At 41.3% G+C, this 18,747-nt stretch overlaps 1 protein-coding gene across 2 annotated transcripts in view; it reads right to left on the bottom strand.

The window, feature by feature from the left end:
* The window catches only part of spdl1 (spindle apparatus coiled-coil protein 1), a 45,988-nt gene extending 42,220 nt beyond the window's left edge, over positions 1-3,768 (bottom strand). For both annotated transcript variants that reach the window (XM_067998499.1, XM_067998500.1), the window contains exon 1: positions 3,696-3,768. The gene's annotated coding sequence lies outside the window, so the exon portion shown is untranslated. The remainder of the gene's footprint in view (positions 1-3,695) is intronic.
* Between the last annotated feature and the right edge of the window lie 14,979 nt (positions 3,769-18,747).

The raw sequence follows: 18,747 nt of genomic DNA, 5'->3' as shown, positions 1-18,747 counted from the left end.
TTATCTTTACCACCATCATGCTGGGAAAATTCACTTTAGGCAGGCCTTAGTGCCCCCAAAAGGCAGATAAGCCACTATTTCATTTACAACTCCACTGGCAAAGTAAGGGCTGCCATCAATGGTGGCCATTAAACGGGCATAAGTGGACTGTTTCATAACAAACTTAAAAAGAAAGTTTTACTGACCTGTAGTTATACTGAGCACAGAACCAGCTTTAAAAATAGTTTAAGCCAGCAGCAATTTATACTGCCATCTCTGTACTGTTAAAAATCAGAGTATTGCATGTGTGCACAATCTTAGAATCATAGAACGATACAGTACAGAAGGAGGCAGTTTGTCCCACCTTGCTTTGAAAAAGCTATCCAATTAGTCCCACTCCCCTGCTCTTTCCCCATACCACTGCAAATTGTTCCCTTTCAAGTATTCATCCAGTTCCCTTTTGAAAGTTATTATTGAATCTGCTTCCACCACCCTTTCAGGCAGTGCATTCCAGATCATAACTCAAGGCATAATTTTCTTTCTCCTCATGTCATCTCTGGTTCTTTTGCTAATTACCTTGAATCTGTGTCCTCTGGTTACCAACCCCTCTGCTACTGGAAAGTTTCTCCTTATTGACTATCAAAACCTGTAATGATTCTGAACACATCAAATCATCCCTTAACCTTCTCTACTCTAAGAAGAACAATCCCAGCTGTTCCAGTCTCTCCACATAACTGAAGTCTTTCATCCCTGGTACCATTCTAGTAAATCTCCTCTGCACCCTCTCGAAGGCCTTGACATCCTTCCCAAATTGTGGTGCCCAGAATTGGACACAAGACTCCAGCTGGGGCCTAACCAGTGTTTTAAAAAAGGTTTAGCATAAAACTTAGAATGATAAAATGGGCACAGCACAGAAGGAGGCCATTTGGCCAATCGAGCCCATGCCAGCACTTTGTAACAGCAATGCAGTTAGTTCCATTCCCCTGCTCTTTCCCTGTAGCCCTGCAAATTCCACCCCCCCCCCTTCAAGTATTTATCCAATTCTTTTTTGAAAGCCATGATTGAATCTGCTTTCACCACCCTTTCAGGCAGCGCATGCAAGATCATAACTACTCGCTGCATAAGAAAAGTTTTCCTCATGTCGCCTTTGGTTCTTTTGCCAATCACCTTAAATCTGTGTCCTCTGGTTCTCGACCCTTCCGCCAATGGGAAGTTTCTCTTTAATTTACTTTATCTAAACCAGTCATGAATTTGAACACTTCTATCAAATCTCCACTTAACCTTCTTTGCTCTAAAGGAGAGCAACCGCAGCTTCTCCACCTAATTGAAGTCCCCCATCCCTGGAACCATTCTAGTACATCTTTTCTGCACCCTCTCCCCATTCTTCCTACCAAAATGAATCACTTCACAATTCCCTGTGTTAAATTTAGTATAATTGTGGTGGATGCAATGAGAAGCCAAAAGTAGTGTGAATCACAGACATGCTCCCACACCCAAAGCCAAAACCCAAATTCATGTTGATTTGGCTGGAATTATACTTCACATTTTGTGCTGCTGTGAACACACTAGTCAGACCAGTGACTACATACAGTACCATCTAAGGCATGTAGTTTGGTGGGTGGGGGGGGTGGAGGAGAAGAGAGGGGGGGTGAAATAGAGAAAGGAGGTCTGCATTATCTAAGACCTAAAATTTACAAATAAAAAAGTAAATTGCTAAGTTTACAGAACACTGGAGATCTAATTACACAGAGTCATTTCAAGTACAACACTGCTAAAATGCATTAATAAATCTGGACTTTAATTTGCCTGTTTTATTTATATACCAGTGTTCCAAATATTTTTTCCAAAAGTACAGCACTGTTATCTTATTTATTTCTTTCATGGAACATTGTAAATAAACATGTGAACATCTGCAGGAAAGGTCAGTGCCTGAGCTAAACATGAATATCTCCAGCACTAGTGCCTCAATAGCAGCAGAGAACAAGCCTTTTAAAAAGAGATTATAATTTGACAATTCCAGGCCATCTCTGGATTAGATATACTTAGCATAATTTTTTTTTTTTTAAAAACAAACATCCACAAAAAGATTTCAGGCTCTGCACAGTTTACAGTGCAAGTTGCAGATTCCAGTAAACCTGTCCACCTACAGATTTTGCACACACCTGTCAAGTTTCATAAAATGTAGTGTGTCACTTTTTGTAAAGGAAAATTATGTCCTGCAATTCTACAAGACATTACCAGTGTCACTCATTTCTATGATCTAGCAATTTTCATACAACAACCTCAAGCATTTATATATGCCTATAGTGGAGGAGAGGGTGGCAATGGGACAGTAGTTTGCAAGGACAGATAGGTCAAGGGTGTTTTTTTTTTCAAGAAGGGGTTGATAACAGCAGTTTTGAAAGGGAGGACAACATTACCTGAGGAGAGGGAACCATTTTGTGTCATCCAGCATGGGTGGTCAGTAGTTTAGTGGGAATGGACTCAAGAAAGGAGACAGATCTCATGAGCAAGATGAGCTTGGAGGAGGCATAAGGGGAGATAAGAGAAGTGGGTTCAGGGCTAGGGCAGGGGGCCTATCCAGGAGGGAGCAGGTTTGGCTTTAAGGGGGAAGGGAGCAAGCAGAAGCAGCTGAACTGATGTTGTCAACCTTAGTGATAAAGAAGTCCAAGAGCTCCTCACACTAGTTGGAGGGGAGGGAATGGGAAAAGAGGTTTAAGGAGATGTTTGGTCTAACCATCTTTCTCAAAAAAAATCACTATTTCCTAAAGGTCTGATCTTAGCAATATTGTACACAATTTTGTTCAATTTAACTGAAAGCATCAATTTTTTATACATGCTCTGATGCAGATGACAGAGTAAACAAAACCACAGCTCCAAAAAGATATGCATGCACATAACAAATCACATACAATGAGCAAAATAGGACAGTAAATATAAGTCACATTAGATCAGTGATCTGAATTCCACATAATTGCTTAAAATAAGCACTTGTCTGCTGAGTATGTAGCAATCTTTCATAGTAAATCAAACGTTTTTTCCACTATTTTGCTGATGTATTCATTTTGCTCCTCTGACTCAGTTTCTCCTTCTATAATCCGCAATGCAGTTTAATTTGACACCATTCCAATTGCAGTTTGCAAATAAATGGTGGTTATCCTGAGTCCTGCGAATATCCTGTCAGCCCATCTTTCTCTCTAACACAGTGTGACAGGCTATTTTTTTGATAGCTCCGCATTTATTTCACTGATATACTGTCGCTATTTCCAAAAACACCACTGACAACGTGTCACTGCATCACTATAAATTGTACACTTACAATTAGTTTCCCTCTAAGAGAAGAAAAAAAGTGGATGCGATGCTTTCAAACCTGCAATCACTCCAGGCAATGGTACGGACACCGTCTTATAAAGGAATTTGCTACCCAGCTATGCATTAACTGAACGGGAGCTGACGCTAATACACGCAGAGACAGACAGTGCAGCTTGGAGACCCGCCGCTCTGCTTAAAGGCCCTCAGCGCTTTCCATGGAGATGAGACGGAGAGGAACTGCGCCTTTAAGAGCAACTGTGAGCAGACAAGTCTCGCTCCGGCCGTTTAAAGATGCCCAAAACTCGGTTGATTGCTGCGGCCAGGATTAGAAGGCGGTTTTACCCCGGTTTAAGACACCGTCTTTCCCTTAACTCCTCTATCCTATATTAAACTCCCCCTTTTACCTGTTTGAGGCAGCCTGCCGCAAACCCAATGCCGCCCGCTTGCTGCAAACCGTCACCCGCTCGCGCCGCGCGAGCTCCTCGGTCTGAGTCAAGCTCTGACGCTCAATGCAGTTTAAACTCGGCACGTTCCACACAGCCAGCCAATCCCCGCGATCCCGGCTCCTAACGGCCAGCCCCGGTAAATATCGCGAGGTCTGGCGGGAGCTGCCGTTTATCAGCACAGTGGTGGACGGTTGTCGAAGGAAACTCTCCTCTTTATATCGCGCCCTTCACAACATCCCAAAGCGCTTGACAGCCAATCAAGTATGTTTTTAAAGTGTGGTTACTGTTGTAACGTAGGAAGCGCTGCAGCCAATTTGCGCACAGCGAGGTTTCAAACAGCAATGTCATAATGATTAGATAATCTGCTTTGCGTGTTGTTGGTTGAGGGATAAATATTGGCCAGGACATAGGGGAGAACGCCCCTGCTCTTCATAATAGTGATGATGTGGGGGAAGGGGGAAGAGGCTTCCCCCTTCCCCCACATCATCACTATTATGACGAAGGGGGAAGCCTCCGAAAGCTTGTGAATTTAAAATAAAATTGCTGGACTATAACTTGGTGTTGTAAAATTGTTTACAACTTCATAATAGTGCCATAGGATCTTTTACATCCACCTGAGAGGGAAGATGGGTCCTCGGTTTGGCGTCTCATCTGAAAGACGGCACCTTCGACATTGGAGCACTGGGTATTGCACTGGGGTTTCAACCTGGATTTTGTGCTCAAAGTCTCTGTAGTTGGGCTTGAACCCACAACCTTCTGACTCAGAAACAGAAGTGCTACCAATTAGCCATCCGAGGAAAGTAGGTGAAGAACTGAGGAAGAACATGAAACTTTTAGCCCTGTATCAAACCTGCTTTTATAATTCATGTGTTTCCACTATATCAGGATTCTATCTCTCATGTTTCCTAAATGCCAATCTTAAAAAGTCCATGGTTCATAAAACAAGCTTGTAATTGAGCCATAGGGACCAAGAAGGTCCAAGTTTAATTCTGAGTTAGCTTATTCTAGCTGAGAATGGGGTGTGTACAATTGGCTTCAGCACCCTTAAGTAGGGAAAAATGAACCAGACTTCTTGCTTGATGTTCAGTAATCCCTGCAGGAAAGTGTGTCTGTGTGTGATGAGTGCAGGATCAGGCTTGGTTGCAGCCCAGCTGCAATCAAATAGCCTGCTGACACTCACTGTCAAATTACACATGAAAAATTGGGTAAGGTACCAGAGAGCACATGCTGTCTGTGGAACTATATATCGCAGCTGAATTCACTGTTCATAGTCCAAGTTAAAAAGCCTGCTTATATCTACATCATTTATGTCATTCGGGATTTCAAAGGTCTGTACCATGCCTGCTTTTACTCTTTCTCTTGAATAAAAATAAATTTAGCTCTGTGAACCTCTGCTAACTTGGAGCCTTTAATCTGAGAATCTCTGATGTCCTTCTTCTGTAAATCATTCAATTACATCAATGTATATTTAATTGTAGGGCATCAAACATTACGCCCAGTAATCTGGAAATGTAGCCTCACCAATGACCTGCATGAATGTCAGGCCTCCCAAATAGGACCAAATTAAGCTGGTTCTGGGTCTGAGAGACAAACTCCCAGTACAGCATATCAGAGGTTCAGAAAGTATGACAATATTATGGGAGGATTTGCTTTTAAATAAAACAGAAGTAGATAAAAAAAACGGTTTTGAACTAACAATGACTGGTTGTAAAGAGGAACGTGTCGCACTTTCTCCTGTCATACAGCTTGGTCCTCCTATGATCTACCAGAGGTGCTGTGGCAATTTTAGAAGTGTGGGTATACTGTATTTTATTGCATTTCTTATGAAGTGCATTGGGATGTGCTCTACATTAAAGGTTCTATAGAAATGCAAGTTTTTTTGTTAATAATGGGTATTGCACAACAAAGACTTTCAGTTATTTTCTTGGGCAACTAAAATGCTCAATAAAATTAATTTTTCTAACTAAAAATGTTATCCCAACATCACCCATCATTGGTTATCTACTCAGCCTCACCGTTGATGGTAGTTTGTAGGTAAGTCTCTACATTCATGACTCTTCTGATGCCCTCCACTGCTTTGACAATTTCAGGTTCTCTGGCTCCATTTGTCTCATTTTTACCAGGAGGTACAGTCCCTCTACATTTTGATCCGTCACCAGAATGGTCTCCAGTCCCTTTATTTCTTCCTTGAACAGTGGTTTAAATATAAACTCTAACTCACTTCTTCCAGATAAAAGGTGTAACTATGAGAACCTGCATAGGTCCCAGTTATCCCTGTCTTTTTGTAGGATATATAGAGCTCTCTTTGTTCCATTTATATTCAGGCCCCCTTTCTGACCTTTTCTTTTGTTACATTGATGACTGTATTGGTGCTGCTTCCTAATTGCTGTCTGATCTTGAGAATTTTATTGTCTATGCTTACGATTTCACCTGTCCCTCACTTAAAGAAGATCCATCTCTGACTCTTCCCTTCTTGAATTTCTCTCTCTCCATCTCCAGCAATGAGCTTTCCACAGATATCTATCACAAGTTCGCAGACACTCACAACCACCTGGATTATGCTTCTTCCTGCCTTGCTTCCTGTAAAGTTTCCATTCCTTTACCCTCATTTTCTCTATTTTCATTGTATCTGCTTTGATTACTCCACTTTCAACACCAGAACTTCTGAAATGTCCTCCCTTTTCCTCAGTTAAGGATTCCCTTCAGCTGTAGTTCAGGGCCATGATTGTCTCTGCCCCATTTCTTTTGCCTATGCTCTCAACCCTCTCCCTTCTCTCACAACAAGGTCATTCTTATCCTCATCTTCCACCCTAATAGCCTACACATTTGCTAGATAATTTTCTGCCTTTTCCACCACATACGTGATCACATCACCAACTACATTTTTCCTTTCCCTCCCCTACCCTTCATGATACACTTGTTTGTTCTTCGATCATCTTGATTTGCAATCAGCCACGCCCCGGCACTCTCCCATGCAACCGTAGCATGTGCAACCTCCTGTTCATTCATCCCTGACTACACCATTGTCAATGGCCATGTCCATGTGAGACAGTAATTTTCATTTATTTCCTCTAATCTGGAATACTGTATTGGGACACTAAATGCAGTTATTCCTGAATGCTTGAGAGAACACCCATCCATGTTCTATCCCAAAGTGTGATCTTGACCTTCCTCTGACTTGCCACTTCAACTTCCCATCCATTTTCCACTGTGACCTCTCTGCCTTCATTCTCCTGCATTGTTCCAAGTTAGCTCAAAGTTTGCATTTCCAGTATTTTCTATTTTTATTTCAGATTTCCAGCATGTGCAGATTTTCTCATTAGTTATTTTCATGCCTTTTTGTTCTTTCACTATCTTTTTTTTTGCCTCACTGAGCTGATCTACATATTTCAGTAGCCTTCATCACTTTATAGCTTTTCAATAAGTGTTGCTGGGACATTCACCCCTGGAGAAGGAGCATGCGGTATCCGCCGGTAAGCTTGAGGCCTTCCATGACCGGTGGGCACCGCAGGGACTGGAGTGTGTAGTGGATAGCGAAAACATTATTATTTAATTTGATAAGTTTCCTTTCATATGTATGTAAGGAGTTGCACAACACCAGGTTATAGTCCAACAGCTTTATTTGAAATCACAAACTTTCGGAGCTTTGCTCCTTCGTCAGGTGAAGTATAGGGTATCTTACAACGTTTCAAACAAAGCTGTTGGACTATAACCTGGTGTTGTACGACTCCTTACATTTGTCCACCCCAGTCCATCACCGGCATCTCCACATCATTTCATATGTATGATTTGGGTGTTTATTGTTTGTGCCCCTCTAAAAAGGGAGTACTTTTGTTAAATTTCTTTTATTTGGGTTGATGACACTGGGCCATCCCAGTGACTCCTAACGGGTAATTTAGAAAAGGGATTCACCCCATTATATCCCTTTCTCCCTCTTTTTGTCTTGTTCAGTTTCATTAAAAAGTGTGTTTATTTTCCAGTTCTGACACAAGTCCACATCCCAAACGTTGTAAGATACCCTATTCTTATATATGTATATATGTAAGATTAGGATTTGGTTTAATTTTACATGATTAAGGTTTTTGCTTTCTTTTCACTTATTAATAGCTTAAAGACTTGTACTGTAGCTAAAAATAATAAAATGTTTAAGTTGCTCATTCCCAGAATTCTTCAGGGTATGGATGACATTTAGCAAGAAAAAGCTTTGTCAGCAAGGAGAGGTCTTTTGTTAGCAAGGAATGCTGAATAAGGGGTCAGTGGTCTCTCAGATAAGAGGGTCGGCTGTATCACAAACAAAACAATGGTCAACAGATCAGTTAGGAAACTGAAAAACAACTCCTTTTAAGGGATGGCTGTGCATGACAAGCCCTTTAAAGATTTTAAGCTTTCCTTCAGAATTTGCAGAGAGATGAGAACGAAAGAATTGCCTAAGGTCACATTCTGTATCCAGAGTGAAAGCGGGCAATATCTTTTATTGCTCAGTATGACTATTGCTTAAGACATTGAATATGTCAAGACTCGGTCAAACTCCATAAAGATTATTTGCAACCAACTTGGTGTCAAGTCTGAGAACCTTACAACATTAACCTGGCTTTTCTCTTTACAGATTCTGACAGATCTGCTACGTATTTCCAGCTTTTACTGTTTTTATTTTACTATGCCAGATATTCTTCCTACCTTACTGATGCCTGTGATGTAGCCTATATTACTTCAACCCCTCCTCCATGCATTTTCCACCATCTCCTCTCCTGAAAGCTGACAGTCTCCATTACTTCATCTAAGGGACCATCCTTCATGAATGAACCTAGACTGGAACATACTATTTGAGTAATAGAGACATCACAGCTGAGCCCAAATCATGACCTTAGTGTTCTGAAATCCACATTTATACTTTCCAGCAAGAGTCACAAGGCAGTTATCAAAAGTAATTTATCAGCCATGTAGTGCTTTGAAGACATGATAAGATGATACATAAATGCATATCTTTCTTTTTAATATGTGCCTAGCATGGACTTTATACCCTGGTTGGGTTTCCTGAATTGTTGTATAAAGACTTAATGAAGAGGCTGCTGTCCATACTGTAACTAAAAAGTGTTTCTTCAGGATGGCCACCAAATATGTAGAGCATATTGTGAACCTATTGGACATGCTTTTTTTTAAGATACTTGGCAACTGTTATAATGTAAACCATAAAATGGGCCCACTTGTTAGACAAGTATTGTATCCATCAGCTTCTGAACATATTTACTGCATAGACCATGGGTGTAAACATAAATGCATGCCAGTTTAGACTGTTAACAAAAACTAGTCTTTTCACATTTGTACATTGATTGAAAAGCACTAAAATGATCGGATGAAGTTTATTTTGTTCATGTAGTGATCATGCTCTTCCAACAACAGGTGCAAGTATTGAACTTGACTTCTTCCTGGGATACTGTTCCAGGGGTACCAGATACCATCCAGAACCTTGCCCATGCAACCGTTCTTTATGTATGAGCCCAATCAGTGAATGTTGGGAGAGTAGTCCATCGGAGGGGGAGGGAGGCATTATCAGTAAATCCCAACTCTGCCTTCTAGCAGGGGTCCCAGAATAGTGATCAGGAACCTTAATCTTGGTGATTTTCTTCCCCCTCTTTAACACTGGGGTGCTGAGGCCAACAATATTACTCCTACCGCTACCATGGCTGAGATCACTAGCTCAGCAAATCAAACCTGGGGCTGTCATAGCACAGCTCTCATTTCCTTAACCATCTGAACTTATTTAGGGCACTTTATAATTTTTAAAATATTGCACACAGTGCATTAGCACCACCTGCTGGCATGAAAACAGTGCCTCATAAACAAGAATATTCCTTAAAGTGGTGTATGTCAGTGCCAAATGAAGCAACATCTTTCCAAAGAATCTATACAGTAGAAATCTAGCAGGAATCAATGAAATATGGAACAATCTAACACTGAAAGCAGAAAAAGCTGGAAATCCAAAGCATTAGCCAGAAATGTGCAGAAAGGAAAGTGATTCAGGAATCTTTACTAGTTTGTTCAACCAGAGAACAATTTACACAGTGCCATTAGGATACAAGGTTCCCTTCTGATTGATATTAGCACAAGACTGTATGTATCAATTATGTTTTTTTTCATTACACCTCTGTGACATTTTTCAAAGTTAAAGGCACTATATCAATGTAAGTTGTGTGTAAGAAAGAACACATTTGAATTTATATAGTGCACTATCTCATCCTCAGAACTAAAGCACTTTACATCTAATTAATTACTTTTGAAATGCAATCAATATTGCTATGTAGGCAAATGTAGCAGCAAATTTTTGCACAGCAAGATCACACAAACAGCAAATTAGATGAATGTCCAGTTAATCTGTTCTTAGTGGTGTTGGTTAATGGATAAACTCGTTGCTCTTCTTTATATACTGCAACTGGACTCTTACATCCACCCAAACAGGCAAATGGGGCTTGAAAGCGCAGCTTTCATAACTCAAGCAAGACTGCTACCAACTGAACCAAACAGGCAATTCATGTAACAATGGATTGTAATAATGATGGCATTCTGACGGTTAAATATCAAATAACACCCCTATTTTATGTATTGTTCTGCTTGGAAATACTGCTGAGGACCAGTATGACTGTCTTAACCGAATTGGTGGAACTGTAGTGTATTTGGAATAAATATGAAAACAGGCAAAATGACATTGTCACACCCATTAGCAACAGACCTCCCATCCGTAAATTTAAGATGATGCAGTAACATCGCCCTCTGCACCTTAATTGTATGGGAAACAACTCAAAGTCAAGGGAAATAATCAAAGATGTCAATAGAGGGTTCATCTCATCACAAATGTGTTCAATCAACTCTTTTTCATTGCCATTACATAGAATGTACAGCACAGAAACAGGCCATTCGGCCCAACAGCTCCATGCTGGTGTTTTTGCTCCATTCGAGCCTTCTCCCTCCCTTCTTCATTTAACCCTATTAGCATATCCTTCTATTCCTTTCTCCCTCATGTGTTTATCTAGCTTCCTCTTAAATGCATCTATGCTAGTTGCCACAACTACATCTTGTGGTAGTGTGTTCCACATTCTGGATAAAGAAATTTCTCCTGAATTCCCTATTGGATTTATTAGAGACTATCTTTTATTTATGGCCCCTAGTTCTGGTCTCCCCTGCAAGTGGAAACATCTTTTCCACGTCTGCCCTATCAAATCCTATCATAACCTTGAAGACCTCTATCAGGTCACCCCTCAGTCTTTTCTAGAAAAAAGAGCCCCAATCTGCTCAATCTTTCCTGATACGTATAACCTCTCAGTTCTGGTATCATCCTAGTAAATCTTTTTTGCACCTTCTCCAGTGCCTCAATATCCTTTTTATAATATGGAGACCAGAACTATTCACAGTACTCCCAAGCGTGGTCGAACAAGTTTCTATATAAGTTTAACATAACTTCTCTGCTTTTCAATTCTATCCCTCTAGAAATGAACCCCAGTTTGCTTTTTTTATGGCCTTATTAATCTGCGTCACTATTTTTAGTGATTTGTGTATCTGTACCCCCAGATCCTTCTGCTCCTCTCCCCATTTAGACTCTTATTATCCAAGCAGTATGTGGCCCCCTTATTCTTCCTACCAAAATATAATACCTCACACTTATCTATATTGAAATTAATTTGCCAATTACAAGCCCATTCTGCAAGTTTATTAATGTCTTCCTGTATTTTGTTGCAGTCCTCCTCGGTATTAACTATACCCCCCAATTTGCTATTGCCCACAAAGTTTGAAATTCTACTTCCGATTCCCGAGTCTAAATCGTTTATGTAAATGGTAAACAACAGTGGTCCCAGCACCGATCCTTGTGGAACACCACTTACCACCTTTTGCCAGTCTGAGTAACTACCTTTAACCCCTACCCTGTGTTTTCTGTTTTGTAACCAGCTTGCTATCCATTCTGCTACTTGTCCCCAGACTCCACATGCTCTGACCTTAGTCATGAGTCTACTTTGAGCTGTAGTGCATGTTCAATGTGACAAGCCATGACAAAGTAAATAATGAACATCTATTAGCCTCCTGTGCTCAGCACCAACAATATGTTGTAACCTTCACCTCAGAGAAGCACCAGTATGAATTTTTCATTTCTCACACTAGTCATCTTTGTGACTGCTCCAAATGAAGGTGGTAATGGCCTGAAATTTGTTCCTAAAATAACGACGATCCTAACAGGGCTCACCGTTTTTTCAAGGCAAATGGAAGAACAACCTCCGGCGAGCACACATGCGCAATCAAATGCATAAATCCACAAGTTGCTCTACCAGATGCCCTGCTCCTCCGAAAGCTGTACGGGAAGGACAGCTCGCTGGCTGGATTCCCGTTGGAACGAATGGACCAGCGCGAAGTTGCTCGCCTGCGCAGCTGGAAACAAATTATTTTCACCAGAAAAAGGCACGTACAGTTTGTTTAGTCCAACCAAACTTTTAACGGCATGGTAAGTCTTAATGACTGCCAAACAACCTCTCTGGCAGTGAAAATTAACTTTTAAGAATGTGGAGTCTCATTTCTTCTGATTTTAATTGTTGTTGAACATTGAAAAAAAAATTAATTTTTTTTTACTTTTTCTTTCTGTCTCTTTTATCTGTCTTTTAATTCAATATTTCTTACCCTCTCTTTATTTCACTTTCTGTAACTGATTTTACATTGAATTTACTGTTCTAGCTTGCACTTCCTGGTTCCGTGAATGGGTGGCTTGTTAATGAAGCTTCAATCTGATTGGTTGAGGGGATACACAGTTCCTTGCCCCATTTAACAACAACAACAACAATTTGCATTTATATAGCACCTTTAACGTGGTAAAATGTCCCAAGGCGCTTCACAGGAGCATTATCAAACAAAGTTTGACACCATGCCATATAAGGAGGTATTAGGCTAGGTGACCAAAAGCTTGGTCAAAGAGGTAGGTTTCAAGGAGAGTCTTAAAGGAGGAGAGGTGGAGAGGTTTCGGGAGGCCTAGGCATCTGGAGGCACGGCCGCTAATGGTGGAGTGATTAAACTCAGGGATGCACAAGAGGCAAGAATTGGAGGAGCGCAGAGACCTCGGAGGGTTGTAGGGCTGGAGGAGGTTACAGAGGTAGGGAGGGGCGAGGCCATGGAGGGATTTCAAAACAAGGATGAGAATTTTAAAATTGAGGCGTTCCCAGATCAGCAGCCAATGTAGGCAGCGAGCACACGGTGATGGGAGAACAGGACTTGCTGCGAGTTAGGATACAGGCACCAGAGTTTTGGATGAGCTCATGTTTATGGAGGGTGGAAGATGGGAAGCTGGCCAGGAGAGCATTGGAATAGTTAAGTCTAGAGGTAACAAAGGCATGGATGAGAGTTTCAGTAGCAGATGAGCTGAGGCAGGGCGGAGACAGGCGATGTTACAGAGGTGGAAGTAGGTGGTCTTGGTGATGGAGCGGATATGTGGTTGGAAGCTCATCTTAGGATCAAATAGGACGCCAAGGTTACAAACGACCTGGTTCAGCCTCAGACAGTGGCCAGGGAGAGGGATGGAGTCGGTGGCTAGGGAGCTCACACAGCTCACAGATGCCCGTGAGAGGACACCGCAGTTTTTTGGTTCCCCATTGCAGGAAGTTGGTGCCCAAAAGCCCATGGATAATTTGTCGGTAAGCTTAAATCTAATGAGCGGCGGGCGCCGTTCGTTCACCATTCAGTGCAAAATCCGGCCATTGTGTTTAGAATTGCAGGGAGATCTGTACTGTGGACATGTTTCCATTAGAAACTGCATGTAGATTTTCTGATATCTTTGTATAACATTTTCCTCCTCTGACTGACTAAACAATCAGGCTAGGCTGCATCGGAACCCAGGTTCTCGGGGTGAACAGACAATGTGTGCTAACCCACTGTGCCACACAGTTCCGACAGCGAGCCATAAGTTTGTAGAATACAGTCTACTTGTCTTCATTGAAAGTTGCTTAATTCAAATTATCTGATAATTCAATTGCGTAAGCACTAAATTCCCAATTTGTTGTGTTATTTACATTGCTTAATTCAAATTATTGGATAATCTGATTTTTTGAATGCAAAAAAAAAACTTTGAATGATCGGGAGTACATGGCTTTCCAAGAATGTATAGAATACAGAGCGAATTGAGAAACTGTAAGCGATAGAACTCTAGCTACAGAATTTATACAAAATGGGGTAGATTTTGACTTTGGCAGCGAAGTGCTCCCCCCCCCCAAACTTGATTTTGAGGCTCCAGCCTCATTTGAATTCACCAAGCAAGCTGCAGGGCGCCAAACAAGAGTCTCAACGCAGCTCATCAGATTAAAGACTGGAAATCGGGCCGGAGCTGTCGCCAGCAAGTTAAGTTGCGGGAGGAGTGGGTCACGGCGGCGGAGGGTGGGGGTCCACCTAAAATGGCACTCGGGGTCCTCTTTATGTCACTGGTCCCTGATTTCCATATTAACAGCAGCTTATCGCCTGAAACCCGGCGGTAGGCCCCTTTTAAAATGGAGCCTGCCAAATCGCCAGTGTTAACGGGGTGGTGCGGCGACTGACACCATTTTATGGCCGTTAGTGCCCTGTTAACAACAGGCGAGAGCACCCAAAATTGACCCCAATCTGGTTGCACACTGTATGTGTCAGAAGATGCTGCCGCCTCGTTCGACTGGGATCAGCTATTCTTATCTAGCTTTAAGCAGTTTACATCCTGAAGCTGAGCTTTGGAAATTTGTGGTGATATGATCTTCTGTTTAATAACAGGATCATCGACTTACACATATTTTGAGACTAACATATAAAACACCTAGATTTCTTTGCATTGATTACATTGCTTTAACACCTGCCAGTTTTGGGATCCTGTGAAGCTTGGAGTTCTGGCTCCATATGGCCTAAAAATGTAAATAAATTAAATTTATTCCATTATAACTGAATATTAAAATAGTGGTGATGATTTCAGCTGCAGAACATTTTACAGTAATACACAGTAGTTTTTACTTAATGAATATTAATATTCACGCATATGTATAACGATAATGGAAAAGGGCTCCATCTATTTTTTATTTAAATGAGGAAGTTATGGATAGATCCATCTTCTCAGCTGCAGATATTATGTGGCCCTGGGACACTGGGGACTGTGGGGAACAAAGGATTAAGGAATTTGTAGGAAAAAACAAAATCAGTGAGACAGACAGTGTGTGACAAATTTTATATTAAAGTCAGTCAAATAACCTGCAGGGCTCACTAGAATGTCATTATCAATGTTTTGTTAATAACTTACAGTGGATGTGAAAGTGTGCAACAAATTAATAGGAGATACCTAAATAATTCTCTAAAACATTACAATGTACTTCCAAAAGCCAAGTGGGTAAATGAACCCCTAGTGTAGTATTAAGGCCAACTAAGACCAGATGTTTCTAGGTTTGACACCTATTTTCTACTGACTTTGCTGATTTCACCCTAGGTATTATAATTTGCCTGAGCACCCTTAGGCTAGGGAGGTGACAAATCAACCATCGTTCACATTCCTGATCATTGTTCAGTGACTCCTGTTGGAAAGTACATGAGTGTGGTCCATCAAATAAGGACATGATCAGGATTGATTGGGATGCCCTCCATGGATAATAGCCTGCTGAACCTTATTGTCTAGGCTTACACAATGCCAAGATTCGCCAGTTGAGCGAGGTACTTGAGGGCTATTATTGCCCATGGACCCAAACCCAAGCAGCAATCAGAGCAAACATTAGAGGACAAAAAGGAATAAGATTGGCAAAAAAAAAATCAGGAACTACTAGAATGGAAAGTAAATCTAAATTTGTGCTATATGATCAGCATACAAATGTGAATCTCTGCAACAATTTGATAACGCAAGAAAGGTTAGGAAGAATGGGCATACTTTCACAGATTTTTGCCATATAATGTGTTCCACTGCCCACTCTTTTTGGTTCCCCCCGACCTGTACCATTCCCCATCCAGAAGGGCAGCTGACCAACCAATTCTCAGACCTTTACCCATGTCAATCTGACTTGCCAAAAGTTTTCATGAGATTGGGCCAGTCATAGTGCCGTTTGCTTTTTTTTCCTATTGGATCTTTAAGAATTTGCATTTGCATGCCCATTTTATTGACACACGGTACATTTTGTTTGCATGGTGCTTAGGAGAAGAGTACATTGATCCTTTGATTTTCTTTCCTTCTCTGCAGAGAAGCACCTGACTTCTGTTCTAGCTTCACTGCAATGGCATGGCTGTGATATGTAGTTCTCATCCTACCATTCTGTGGAGCGGCACATTACTGCGCCACTATGGCACCCCACCCTCAGGAACAAAAAAACTTTTCAATTGGGCCCATTATGTTTTAGCAAGAGGGAGGTGCTGATTGGTCATGTTCCAGCCAGTAGATGGCAGCAACAAACCTTTTAAAAAGACTGCAGGCAGCATCGACCAAGAAATCTATGTGGGCGTGGGGAAATTTTCAGGAGAACAATTTGGTTACCTTTTTGTTTTAGGAAGGTTGTACGCCATTTTCTTTCCTTTCTCTGCCCCAATTTCCTCTCCTCAAGGTATTAACTCATGCTGGGATAACGTTCTAGCAGGCATGCTGAGGTGGTTGTCCGTGTCAGACACAACAGTGCATATCAGTAGGCAACTTAATTACAAAGGGCACCACAAATGAGCATGAATCTATGTTGACCTGACATCCATATACATGGGTCACTGGATTGCAATCGGGAGTGGAAATGTCGGCTGATTTTTCTCTTCCATGGCCCAGAGACACTGATGTCAATTCGAGCACCTCTCCTGCCATCCCCAATTAAGATCACCTATCTCAGCACAGACTGAGGATACTATCTGGGAACTTCTGATTGATATGGCTCAGTACGGCTCTCCCCTCCCCTCCCCTCCCCATTATCTCCCCTTCCTCAAAAAATTCACCCTTAATCCTTCCATCCTCGCCAACTAAAACTCTGTCTCAAACCTCCTGTTCCTCTCTAAGGTCTTTGAATGTGAAATCGCCTCTCAGTTCCGTGCCCATTTTCCCTGTAATTCTCCACCATTCTTTCCCAGGACCTCAAAACTTCCCTTAGTATTTATTTTCCACTATAACCTGCAGGCTTTTAAAAGTTCAAGCTTCGCCTCACCTGATTACTGCTTCATAATTTACCTCGTCTCTTTTAATCTTTTGAACTTTGGTGATGCTCTGTACAATGGGCCTGTTACCTTCATCTCAATGTAAACAAAACATAAGCCTGTTGAAGCAGGAGGTAGTGGTGTCAGGAAGTTGCACAATATAACAGCTGCATATGTATGTATGTTTATCTCCAAATCCAACTGTTTGCTACATGTATTATGTAAGACTGTACATAGGATCCTGACCCATCATTTCCAACCTTATCTATTCTTGCTACAAGTCATTTGACTGTTAATTTTTCAGACATTCTGTGCAGCACCATTGACTTCATACACAAGTGACGAAGATTTGTGTTTATGAAGAATGGAAGTATTTTTTCTGTTAGAGTGCATTACAGGATTTGGCATATGAGTGCAGTCTGAATTCCATGCAAGATTCAGAGTGTCCTACAAGATTTAGCATGTCACTACAACCTGAATTTAACATGAGATACAAAGTTTATAGGACAAGATTCAGCATGTAATGACAGTGGTTGAATGAGGATTAGTTTTAGTTCTACATTTTTTATCTCCACTATTTGCACTGCACCACACTCTACCATTATGTCATTTTATTGCACTTGCTTGGGATGATGAGTTCTTTTTGTGATTTCAATCTTCATCACAAACTATAAAATTGCCATTTTTAGCCATCAAATTGGATGAAAATTAAAGGACTTCCTCAACAAATCTTATTTATAATTGTTCTTTTTAGTGTATGAAATATTAGTCTCTCGAGCAAAACAATTTGACACGTATTAAATATTCTCCCTTAGTGCCAGCTAGAGTTGGAAATTAAGAAAAGAGACCATTTGGAATCAGCAGCCACTTAGATAGCAACTACTGGTTGCTAAGCAACAGACCAACGAAGCTCATGAGTGCAGACTCTGTCTGTGTGACTGATCCTGCTGCTGTCTGACCGACTGACTGTGGTAGCGCAGACTCTGGTTATGCGACTGTGTGATTGTACAGATTTTGTATCTTTGTAACTGACTGACTGCGATAGTGCAGACCTGTGGCTGTGTGACTTACTGTGATAGTGCAGACTGCTTTGCTGCATAACTGACTGACCCTAAGATAATCCAAACCGTGTTGCTGCATGACTGACTTGTACTCTACTGTTTCGGCAATCTATTTCAACAATAACTTGTATTGTTGATGGGTGTTCCGTCATGATTGGGCATACCCTGTGACTGACCGATCCTGTGATATTACAGACCTAGTGGTTGTGTGACTGACCGATCCTGTGATATTACAGACCCAGTGGCTGTGTGACTGATCGATCCTGTGATATTACAGACCCAGTGGCTGTGTGACTGACCACAATATTTCATAAAATTAATGTTTTCCAAAAGCTACAAATTCACTGACACCAAGGGATGGGGATTTTGAAAGACCTTCAGATCACCAGCGTCAATTTTAAGGTTTTTATTCTGCTGTCATGGTTGGGAAGGTGAAGCATGGCTGCTTTAACACCCAGTTCTGTTAGTGATAATTCTTTTCCAGCACACAAGCAACACAAAGATGTGAAACTGCACCAGACAGATCTAACACTTAAGTATTCATTTAACCAAGCAAATATGTACCTTGAACTGCTGAATAAAATGGGACTGCTTTTGGACTCTGGGCTTTATACAGCCATTCGCAACAGTGAACAATACAAATAAAACCTAGCCCTGCCTTATCAATGCGCCAGTCTGTTTGGTCGGTGTAGACATTTTCTGATGCCATTTGAACTTCAAAGTATTGCTGCATGATGTAGGACAAGAGATTTCACTGATTTTATGATGTGGTGTATGGGGTACTGTGACAGAACCTGCAGTACTAAATTACTAACTTGTTTTTA

This window comes from Heptranchias perlo, chromosome 17, assembly GCF_035084215.1.
Source record: "Heptranchias perlo isolate sHepPer1 chromosome 17, sHepPer1.hap1, whole genome shotgun sequence".
NCBI classification, from domain to species: Eukaryota; Metazoa; Chordata; class Chondrichthyes; order Hexanchiformes; family Hexanchidae; genus Heptranchias; species Heptranchias perlo.
Note: the sequence above shows the minus strand (reverse complement) of the source record. Positions and strands in the feature narration are given on the sequence as shown.